General features: G+C 44.4%; 4 non-coding genes across 4 annotated transcripts; all 4 read left to right on the forward strand.

The window, feature by feature from the left end:
* Nucleotides 1–2,158: 2,158 nt before the first annotated feature.
* On the forward strand, nt 2,159–2,231 carry trnar-ccu (transfer RNA arginine (anticodon CCU)). The gene has a single exon. It is a non-coding gene; the product is annotated as a tRNA-Arg (tRNA).
* Nucleotides 2,232–2,514: 283 nt separating this feature from the next.
* Nucleotides 2,515–2,586, forward strand: trnav-cac (transfer RNA valine (anticodon CAC)). Its single transcript has one exon. It is a non-coding gene; the product is annotated as a tRNA-Val (tRNA).
* A 2,079-nt stretch (nt 2,587–4,665) lies between these two features.
* Nucleotides 4,666–4,738, forward strand: trnar-ccu (transfer RNA arginine (anticodon CCU)). The gene has a single exon. It is a non-coding gene; the product is annotated as a tRNA-Arg (tRNA).
* A 3,278-nt stretch (nt 4,739–8,016) lies between these two features.
* On the forward strand, nt 8,017–8,089 carry trnar-ccu (transfer RNA arginine (anticodon CCU)). Its single transcript has one exon. It is a non-coding gene; the product is annotated as a tRNA-Arg (tRNA).
* The last annotated feature ends 3,330 nt before the right edge of the window (nt 8,090–11,419 follow it).

The raw sequence follows: 11,419 nt of genomic DNA on the forward strand, positions 1-11,419 counted from the left end.
GTTGGAAGCAGAGTGGCGCAGCGGAAGCGTGCTGGGCCCATAACCCAGAGGTCGATGGATCGAAACCATCCTCTGCTAACATATTTTTTTAGCAATGGAGTAAGAACAAAAATAAAAAATTCGTAATTACATGGGCATTTGTCAGTGTCTGCCATTATATATTTTTTTACCTCTTCTATCAGTTCGTATAGGTCACACTGAGAACAAAGTGCCCCAGTTGCCTAATGGATAAGATACTGTACTCCTAAGTCAGGGTTTGTGGGTCCAATCTTGGGTGGTTGGAAGCAGAGTGGCGCAGCGGAAGCGTGCTGGGCCCATAACCCAGAGGTCGATGGATCGAAACCATCCTCTGCTAACCTCTTTTTTTAGCAATGGAGTACGAACAAAAATAAAAAATTCGTAATTTCATGGGCATTTGTCAGTGCCTGCTATTATATATGTTTTTACCTCTTCTATCAGTTCATATAGGTCATACTGATAACACAGTGCCCCAGTGGCCTAATGGATAAGATACTTTACTCCTAAGTCAAGGTTTGTGGGTCCAATCTTGGGTGGTTGGAAGCAGAGTGGCGCAGCGGAAGCGTGCTTGGCCCATAACCCAGAGGTCGATGGATCGAAACCATCATCTGCTAACCTGTTTTTTTAGCAATGGAGTACGAACAAAAATATAAAATTCGTAATTTCATGGGCACTTGTCAGTGCCTGCCATTATATATTTTTTTACCTCTTCTATCAGTTCGTATAGGTCACACTGAGAACACAGTGCCCCAGTTGCCTAATGGATAAGATACTGTACTCCTAAGTCAGGGTTTGTGGGTCCAATCTTGGGTGGTTGGAAGCAGAGTGGCGCAGCGGAAGCGTGCTGGGCCCATAACCCAGAGGTCGATGGATCGAAACCATCATCTGCTAACCTGTTTTTTTAGCAATGGAGTACGAACAAAAATAAAAAATTCGTAATTTCATGGGCATTTGTCAGTGCCTGCCATTATATATTTTTTTACCTCTTCTATCAGTTCGTATAGGTCATACTGAGAACACAGTGCCCCAGTGGCCTAATGGATAAGGCACTGGCCTCCTAAGCCAGGCATTGTGGGTTCAAGTCCCATCTGGGCTGATTGGAAGCAGAGTGGCGAAGAGGAAGCGTGCTGGGCCCATAACCCAGAGGTCGATGGATCGAAACCATCCTCTGCTAACATGTTTTTTTAGCAATGGAGTATGAACAAAAATAAAACATTCGTAATTTCATGGGCATTTGTCAGTGCCTGCCATTATATATTTTTTTACCTCTTCTATCAGTTCGTATAGGTCACACTGAGAACACAGTGCCCCAGTGGCCTAATGGATAAGATACTGTACTCCTAAGCCAGGGATTGTGGGTTCAATCTTGGGTGGTTGGAAGCAGAGTGGCGCAGCGGAAGCGTGCTTGGCCCATAACCCAGAGGTCGATGGATCGAAACCATCATCTGCTAACCTTTTTTTTAGCAATGGAGTACGAACAAAAATTAAAAAAAATCGTAATTTCATGGGCATTTGTCAGTGCCTGACATTATATATGTTTTTACCTCTTCTATCAGTTCATATAGGTCATACTGATAACACAGTGCCCCAGTGGCCTAATGGATAAGATACTGTACTCCTAAGTCAGGGTTTGTGGGTCCAAGCTTGGGTGGTTGGAAGCAGAGTGGCGCAGCGGAAGCGTGCTTGGCCCATAACCCAGAGGTCGATGGATCGAAACCATCATCTGCTAACCTGTTTTTTTAGCAATGGAGTACGAACAAAAATAAAAAATTCGTAATTTCATGGGCATTTGTCAGTGCCTGCCATTATATATTTTTTTACCTCTTCTATCAGTTCGTATAGGTCACACTGAGAACACAGTGCCCCAGTGGCCTAATGGATAAGATACTGTACTCCTAAGCCAGGGATTGTGGGTTCAATCTTGGGTGGTTGGAAGAAGAGTGGCGCAGCGGAAGCGTGCTGGGCCCATAACCCAGAGGTCGATGGATCGAAACCATCCTCTGCTAACCTGTTTTTTTTAGCAATGGAGTACGAACAAAAAAAAAAAAAATCGTAATTTCATGGGCATTTGTCAGTGCCTGCCATTATATATTTTTTTACCTCTTCTATCAGTTCGTATAGGTCATACTGAGAACACAGTGCCCCAGTGGCCTAATGGATAAGGCACTGGCCTCCTAAGCCAGGGATTGTGGGTTCAAGTCCCATCTGGGGTGGTTGGAAGCAGAGTGGCGCAGCGGAAGCGTGCTGGGCCCATAACCCAGAGGTCGATGGATCGAAACCATCCTCTGCTAACATATTTTTTTAGCAATGGAGTATGAACAAAAATAAAAAATTAGTAATTTCATGGGCATTTGTCAGTGTCTGCCATTATATATTTTTTTACCTCTTCTATCAGTTCGTATAGGTCACACTGAGAACAAAGTGCCCCAGTTGCCTAATGGATAAGATACTGTACTCCTAAGTCAGGGTTTGTGGGTCCAATCTTGGGTGGTTGGAAGCAGAGTGGCGCAGCGGAAGCGTGCTGGGCCCACAACCCAGAGGTCGATGGATCGAAACCATCCTCTGCTAACCTCTTTTTTTAGCAATGGAGTACGAACAAAAATAAAAAATTCGTAATTTCATGGGCATTTGTCAGTGCCTGCTATTATATATGTTTTTACCTCTTCTATCAGTTCATATAGGTCATACTGATAACACAGTGCCCCAGTGGCCTAATGGATAAGATACTGTACTCCTAAGTCAGGGTTTGTGGGTCCAATCTTGGGTGGTTGGAAGCAGAGTGGCGCAGCGGAAGCGTGCTTGGCCCATAACCCAGAGGTCGATGGATCGAAACCATCATCTGCTAACCTGTTTTTTTAGCAATGGAGTACGAACAAAAATAAAAAATTCGTAATTTCATGGGCATTTGTCTTTGCCTGCCATTATATATTTTTTTACCTCTTCTATCAGTTCGTATAGGTCACACTGAGAACACAGTGCCCCAGTTGCCTAATGGATAAGATACTGTACTCCTAAGTCAGGGTTTGTGGGTCCAATCTTGGGTGGTTGGAAGCAGAGTGGCGCAGCGGAAGCGTGCTGGGCCCATAACCCAGAGGTCGATGGATCGAAACCATAGTCTGCTAACCTGTTTTTTTAGCAATGGAGTACGAACAAAAATAAAAAATTCGTAATTTCATGGGCATTTGTCAGTGCCTGCCATTATATATGTTTTTACCTCTTCTATCAGTTCGTATAGGTCACACTGAGAACAAAGTGCCCCAGTTGCCTAATGGATAAGATACTGTACTCCTAAGTCAGGGTTTGTGGGTCCAATCTTGGGTGGTTGGAAGCAGAGTGGCGCAGGCGAAGCGTGCTGGGCCCACAACCCAGAGGTCGATGGATCGAAACCATCCTCTGCTAACCTCTTTTTTTAGCAATGGAGTACGAACAAAAATAAAAAATTCGTAATTTCATGGGCATTTGTCAGTGCCTGCTATTATATATGTTTTTACCTCTTCTATCAGTTCATATAGGTCATACTGATAACACAGTGCCCCAGTGGCCTAATGGATAAGATACTGTACTCCTAAGTCAGGGTTTGTGGGTCCAATCTTGGGTGGTTGGAAGCAGAGTGGCGCAGCGGAAGCGTGCTTGGCCCATTACCCAGAGGTCGATGGATCGAAACCATCATCTGCTAACCTGTTTTTTTAGCAATGGAGTACGAACAAAAATAAAAAATTCGTAATTTCATGGGCATTTGTCTTTGCCTGCCATTATATATTTTTTTACCTCTTCTATCAGTTCGTATAGGTCACACTGAGAACACAGTGCCCCAGTTGCCTAATGGATAAGATACTGTACTCCTAAGTCAGGGTTTGTGGGTCCAATCTTGGGTGGTTGGAAGCAGAGTGGCGCAGCGGAAGCGTGCTGGGCCCATAACCCAGAGGTCGATGGATCGAAACCATAGTCTGCTAACCTGTTTTTTTAGCAATGGAGTACGAACAAAAATAAAAAATTCGTAATTTCATGGGCATTTGTCAGTGCCTGCCATTATATATGTTTTTACCTCTTCTATCAGTTCGTATAGGTCATACTGATAACACAGTGCCCCAGTGGCCTAATGGATAAGATACTGTACTCCTAAGTCAGGGTTTGTGGGTCCAATCTTTGGTGGTTGGAAGCAGAGTGGCGCAGCGGAAGCGTGCTGGGCCCATAACCCAGAGGTCGTTGGATCGAAACCATCATCTGCTAACCTGTTTTTTTAGCAATGGAGTACGAACAAAAATAAAAAATTCGTAATTTCATGGGCATTTGTCAGTGCCTGCCATTATATATTTTTTTACCTCTTCTATCAGTTCGTATAGGTCATACTGAGAACACAGTGCCCCAGTGGCCTAATGGATAAGGCACTGGCCTCCTAAGCCAGGGATTGTGGGTTCAAGTCCCATCTGGGCTGGTTGGAAGCAGAGTGGCGAAGAGGAAGCGTGCTGGGCCCATAACCCAGAGGTCGATGGATCGAAATCATTGTCTGCTAACCTGTTTTTTTTAGCAATGGAGTACGAACAAAAATAAAAAAAATCGTAATTTCATGTGCATTTGTCAGTGCCTGCAATTATATATTTTTTTACCTCTTCTATCAGTTCGTATAGGTCATACTGAGAACACAGTGCCCCAGTGGCCTAATGGATAAGGCACTGGCCTCCTAAGCGAGGGATTGTGGGTTCAAGTCCCATCTGGGGTGGTTGGAAGCAGAGTGGCGCAGCGGAAGCGTGCTGGGCCCATAACCCAGAGGTCGATGGATCGAAACCATCCTCTGCTAACCTGTTTTTTTTAGCAATGGAGTACGAACAAAAATAAAAAAAATCGTAATTTCATGGGCATTTGTCAGTGCCTGCCATTACATATTTTTTTACCTCTTCTATCAGTTCGTATAGGTCATACTGAGAACACAGTGCCCCAGTGGCCTACTCGATAAGGCACTGGCCTCCTAAGCCAGGGTTTGTGGGTTCAAGTCCCATCTGGGGTGGTTGGAAGCAGAGTGGCGCAGCGGAAGCGTGCTGGGCCCATAACCCAGAGGTCGATGGATCGAAACCATCCTCTGCTAACATGTTTTTTTAGCAATGGAGTATGAACAAAAATAAAACATTCGTAATTTCATGGGCATTTGTCAGTGCCTGCCATTATATATTTTTTTACCTCTTCTATCAGTTCGTATAGGTCACACTGAGAACACAGTGCCCCAGTGGCCTAATGGATAAGATACTGTACTCCTAAGCCAGGGATTGTGGGTTCAATCTTGGGTGGTTGGAAGCAGAGTGGCGCAGCGGAAGCGTGCTTGGCCCATAACCCAGAGGTCGATGGATCGAAACCATCATCTGCTAACCTTTTTTTTAGCAATGGAGTACGAACAAAAATTAAAAAAAATCGTAATTTCATGGGCATTTGTCAGTGCCTGCCATTATATATGTTTTTACCTCTTCTATCAGTTCATATAGGTCATACTGATAACACAGTGCCCCAGTGGCCTAATGGATAAGATACTGTACTCCTAAGTCAGGGTTTGTGGGTCCAAGCTTGGGTGGTTGGAAGCAGAGTGGCGCAGCGGAAGCGTGCTTGGCCCATAACCCAGAGGTCGATGGATCGAAACCATCATCTGCTAACCTGTTTTTTTAGCAATGGAGTACGAACAAAAATTAAAAAAAATCGTAATTTCATGGGCATTTGTCAGTGCCTGCCATTATATATGTTTTTACCTCTTCTATCAGTTCATATAGGTCATACTGATAACACAGTGCCCCAGTGGCCTAATGGATAAGATACTGTACTCCTAAGTCAGGGTTTGTGGGTCCAAGCTTGGGTGGTTGGAAGCAGAGTGGCGCAGCGGAAGCGTGCTTGGCCCATAACCCAGAGGTCGATGGATCGAAACCATCATCTGCTAACCTGTTTTTTTAGCAATGGAGTACGAACAAAAATAAAAAATTCGTAATTTCATGGGCATTTGTCAGTGCCTGCCATTATATATTTTTTTACCTCTTCTATCAGTTCGTATAGGTCACACTGAGAACACAGTGCCCCAGTTGCCTAATGGATAAGATACTGTACTCCTAAGTCAGGGTTTGTGGGTCCAATCTTGGGTGGTTGGAAGCAGAGTGGCGCAGCGGAAGCGTGCTGGGCCCATAACCCAGAGGTCGATGGATCGAAACCATCCTCTGCTAACCTGTTTTTTTAGCAATGGAGTACGAACAAAAATAAAAAAAAATCGTAATTTCATGGGCATTTGTCAGTGCCTGCCATTATATATGTTTTTACCTCTTCTATCAGTTCATATAGGTCATACTGATAACACAGTGCCCCAGTGGCCTAATGGATAAGATACTGTACTCCTAAGTCATGGTTTGTGGGTCCAATCTTGGGTGGTTGGAAGCAGAGTGGCGCAGCGGAAGCGTGCTGGGCCCATAACCCAGAGGTCGATGGATCGAAACCATCATCTGCTAACCTGTTTTTTTAGCAATGGAGTACGAAGAAAAATAAAAAATTCGTATTTTCATGGGCATTTGTCAGTGTCTGCCATTATATATTTTTTTACCTCTTCTATCAGTTCGTATAGGTCACACTGAGAACAAAGTGCCCCAGTTGCCTAATGGATAAGATACTGTACTCCTAAGTCAGGGTTTGTGGGTCCAATCTTGGGTGGTTGGAAGCAGAGTGGCGCAGGCGAAGCGTGCTGGGCCCACAACCCAGAGGTCGATGGATCGAAACCATCCTCTGCTAACCTCTTTTTTTAGCAATGGAGTACGAACAAAAATAAAAAATTCGTAATTTCATGGGCATTTGTCAGTGCCTGCTATTATATATGTTTTTACCTCTTCTATCAGTTCATATAGGTCATACTGATAACACAGTGCCCCAGTGGCCTAATGGATAAGATACTGTACTCCTAAGTCAGGGTTTGTGGGTCCAATCTTGGGTGGTTGGAAGCAGAGTGGCGCAGCGGAAGCGTGCTTGGCCCATTACCCAGAGGTCGATGGATCGAAACCATCATCTGCTAACCTGTTTTTTTAGCAATGGAGTACGAACAAAAATAAAAAATTCGTAATTTCATGGGCATTTGTCTTTGCCTGCCATTATATATTTTTTTACCTCTTCTATCAGTTCGTATAGGTCACACTGAGAACACAGTGCCCCAGTTGCCTAATGGATAAGATACTGTACTCCTAAGTCAGGGTTTGTGGGTCCAATCTTGGGTGGTTGGAAGCAGAGTGGCGCAGCGGAAGCGTGCTGGGCCCATAACCCAGAGGTCGATGGATCGAAACCATAGTCTGCTAACCTGTTTTTTTAGCAATGGAGTACGAACAAAAATAAAAAATTCGTAATTTCATGGGCATTTGTCAGTGCCTGCCATTATATATGTTTTTACCTCTTCTATCAGTTCGTATAGGTCATACTGATAACACAGTGCCCCAGTGGCCTAATGGATAAGATACTGTACTCCTAAGTCAGGGTTTGTGGGTCCAATCTTTGGTGGTTGGAAGCAGAGTGGCGCAGCGGAAGCGTGCTGGGCCCATAACCCAGAGGTCGATGGATCGAAACCATCATCTGCTAACCTGTTTTTTTAGCAATGGAGTACGAACAAAAATAAAAAATTCGTAATTTCATGGGCATTTGTCAGTGCCTGCCATTATATATTTTTTTACCTCTTCTATCAGTTCGTATAGGTCATACTGAGAACACAGTGCCCCAGTGGCCTAATGGATAAGGCACTGGCCTCCTAAGCCAGGGATTGTGGGTTCAAGTCCCATCTGGGCTGGTTGGAAGCAGAGTGGCGAAGAGGAAGCGTGCTGGGCCCATAACCCAGAGGTCGATGGATCGAAATCATTGTCTGCTAACCTGTTTTTTTTAGCAATGGAGTACGAACAAAAATAAAAAAAATCGTAATTTCATGTGCATTTGTCAGTGCCTGCAATTATATATTTTTTTACCTCTTCTATCAGTTCGTATAGGTCATACTGAGAACACAGTGCCCCAGTGGCCTAATGGATAAGGCACTGGCCTCCTAAGCGAGGGATTGTGGGTTCAAGTCCCATCTGGGGTGGTTGGAAGCAGAGTGGCGCAGCGGAAGCGTGCTGGGCCCATAACCCAGAGGTCGATGGATCGAAACCATCCTCTGCTAACCTGTTTTTTTTAGCAATGGAGTACGAACAAAAATAAAAAAAATCGTAATTTCATGGGCATTTGTCAGTGCCTGCCATTACATATTTTTTTACCTCTTCTATCAGTTCGTATAGGTCATACTGAGAACACAGTGCCCCAGTGGCCTACTCGATAAGGCACTGGCCTCCTAAGCCAGGGTTTGTGGGTTCAAGTCCCATCTGGGGTGGTTGGAAGCAGAGTGGCGCAGCGGAAGCGTGCTGGGCCCATAACCCAGAGGTCGATGGATCGAAACCATCCTCTGCTAACATGTTTTTTTAGCAATGGAGTATGAACAAAAATAAAACATTCGTAATTTCATGGGCATTTGTCAGTGCCTGCCATTATATATTTTTTTACCTCTTCTATCAGTTCGTATAGGTCACACTGAGAACACAGTGCCCCAGTGGCCTAATGGATAAGATACTGTACTCCTAAGCCAGGGATTGTGGGTTCAATCTTGGGTGGTTGGAAGCAGAGTGGCGCAGCGGAAGCGTGCTTGGCCCATAACCCAGAGGTCGATGGATCGAAACCATCATCTGCTAACCTTTTTTTTAGCAATGGAGTACGAACAAAAATTAAAAAAAATCGTAATTTCATGGGCATTTGTCAGTGCCTGCCATTATATATGTTTTTACCTCTTCTATCAGTTCATATAGGTCATACTGATAACACAGTGCCCCAGTGGCCTAATGGATAAGATACTGTACTCCTAAGTCAGGGTTTGTGGGTCCAAGCTTGGGTGGTTGGAAGCAGAGTGGCGCAGCGGAAGCGTGCTTGGCCCATAACCCAGAGGTCGATGGATCGAAACCATCATCTGCTAACCTGTTTTTTTAGCAATGGAGTACGAACAAAAATTAAAAAAAATCGTAATTTCATGGGCATTTGTCAGTGCCTGCCATTATATATGTTTTTACCTCTTCTATCAGTTCATATAGGTCATACTGATAACACAGTGCCCCAGTGGCCTAATGGATAAGATACTGTACTCCTAAGTCAGGGTTTGTGGGTCCAAGCTTGGGTGGTTGGAAGCAGAGTGGCGCAGCGGAAGCGTGCTTGGCCCATAACCCAGAGGTCGATGGATCGAAACCATCATCTGCTAACCTGTTTTTTTAGCAATGGAGTACGAACAAAAATAAAAAATTCGTAATTTCATGGGCATTTGTCAGTGCCTGCCATTATATATTTTTTTACCTCTTCTATCAGTTCGTATAGGTCACACTGAGAACACAGTGCCCCAGTTGCCTAATGGATAAGCTACTGTACTCCTAAGTCAGGGTTTGTGGGTCCAATCTTGGGTGGTTGGAAGCAGAGTGGCGCAGCGGAAGCGTGCTGGGCCCATAACCCAGAGGTCGATGGATCGAAACCATCCTCTGCTAACCTGTTTTTTTAGCAATGGAGTACGAACAAAAATAAAAAATTCGTAATTTCATGGGCATTTGTCAGTGCCTGCCATTATATATGTTTTTACCTCTTCTATCAGTTCATATAGGTCATACTGATAACACAGTGCCCCAGTGGCCTAATGGATAAGATACTGTACTCCTAAGTCAGGGTTTGTGGGTCCAATCTTGGGTGGTTGGAAGCAGAGTGGCGCAGCGGAAGCGTGCTGGGCCCATAACCCAGAGGTCGATGGATCGAAACCATCATCTGCTAACCTGTTTTTTTAGCAATGGAGTACGAACAAAAATAAAAAATTCGTAATTTCATGGGCATTTGTCAGTGCCTGCCATTATATATTTTTTTACCTCTTCTATCAGTTCGTATAGGTCATACTGAGAACACAGTGCCCCAGTGGCCTAAAGGATAAGACACTGGCCTCCTAAGCCAGGGATTGTGGGTTCAAGTCCCATCTGGGATGGTTGAAAGCAGAGTGGCGCAGCGGAAGCTTGCTGGGCCAATAACCCAGAGGTCGATGGATCGAAACCAACCTCTGCTAACCTGTTTTTTTAGCAATGGAGTACGAACAAAAATAAAAAATTCGTAATTTCATGGGCATTTGTCAGTGCCTGCCATTATATATGTTTTTACCTCTTCTATCAGTTCATATAGGTCATACTGATAACACAGTGCCCCAGTGGCCTAATGGATAAGATACTGTACTCCTAAGTCAGGGTTTGTGGGTCCAATCTTGGGTGGTTGGAAGCAGAGTGGCGCAGCGGAAGCGTGCTTGGCCCATAACCCAGAGGTCGATGGATCGAAACCATCATCTGCTAACCTGTTTTTTTAGCAATGGAGTACGAACAAAAATAAAAAATTCGTAATTTCATGGGCATTTGTCAGTGCCTGCCATTATATATTTTTTTACCTCTTCTATCAGTTCGTATAGGTCACACTGAGAACACAGTGCCCCAGTTGCCTAATGGATAAGATACTGTACTCCTAAGTCAGGGTTTGTGGGTCCAATCTTGGGTGGTTGGAAGCAGAGTGGCGCAGCGGAAGCGTGCTGGGCCCATAACCCAGAGGTCGATGGATCGAAACCATAGTCTGTTAACCTGTTTTTTTAGCAATGGAGTACGAACAAAAATAAAAAATTCGTAATTTCATGGGCATTTGTCAGTGCCTGCCATTATATATTTTTTTACCTCTTCTATCAGTTCGTATAGGTCACACTGAGAACACAGTGCCCCAGTTGCCTAATGGATAAGATACTGTACTCCTAAGTCAGGGTTTGTGGGTCCAATCTTGGGTGGTTGGAAGCAGAGTGGCGCAGCGGAAGCGTGCTGGGCCCATAACCCAGAGGTCGATGGATCGAAACCATCATCTGCTAACCTGTTTTTTTAGCAATGGAGTACGAACAAAAATAAAAAAATTGTAATTTCATGGGCATTTGTCAGTGCCTGCCATTATATATTTTTTTACCTCTTCTACCAGTTCGTATAGGTCATACTTAGAACACAGTGCCCCAGTGGCCTAATGGATAAGGCACTGGCCTCCTAAGCCAGGGATTGTGGGTTCAAGTCCCATCTGGGCTGGTTGGAAGCAGAGTGGCGAAGAGGAAGCGTGCTGGGCCCATAACCCAGAGGTCGATGAATCGAAACCATCCTCTGCTACCTATTTTTTTTTAGCAATGGAGTACGAACAAAAATAAAAAAATTCGTAATTTCATGTGCATTTGTCAGTGCCTGCAATTATATATTTTTTTACCTCTTCTATCAGTTCGTATAGGTCATACTGAGAACACAGTGCCCCAGTGGCCTAATGGATAAAGCACTGACCTCCTAAGCCAGGGATT

The sequence above is a fragment of the Salvelinus fontinalis genome, unplaced genomic scaffold (assembly GCF_029448725.1).
Source record: "Salvelinus fontinalis isolate EN_2023a unplaced genomic scaffold, ASM2944872v1 scaffold_1370, whole genome shotgun sequence".
In the NCBI taxonomy this organism is placed as follows: Eukaryota; Metazoa; Chordata; class Actinopteri; order Salmoniformes; family Salmonidae; genus Salvelinus; species Salvelinus fontinalis.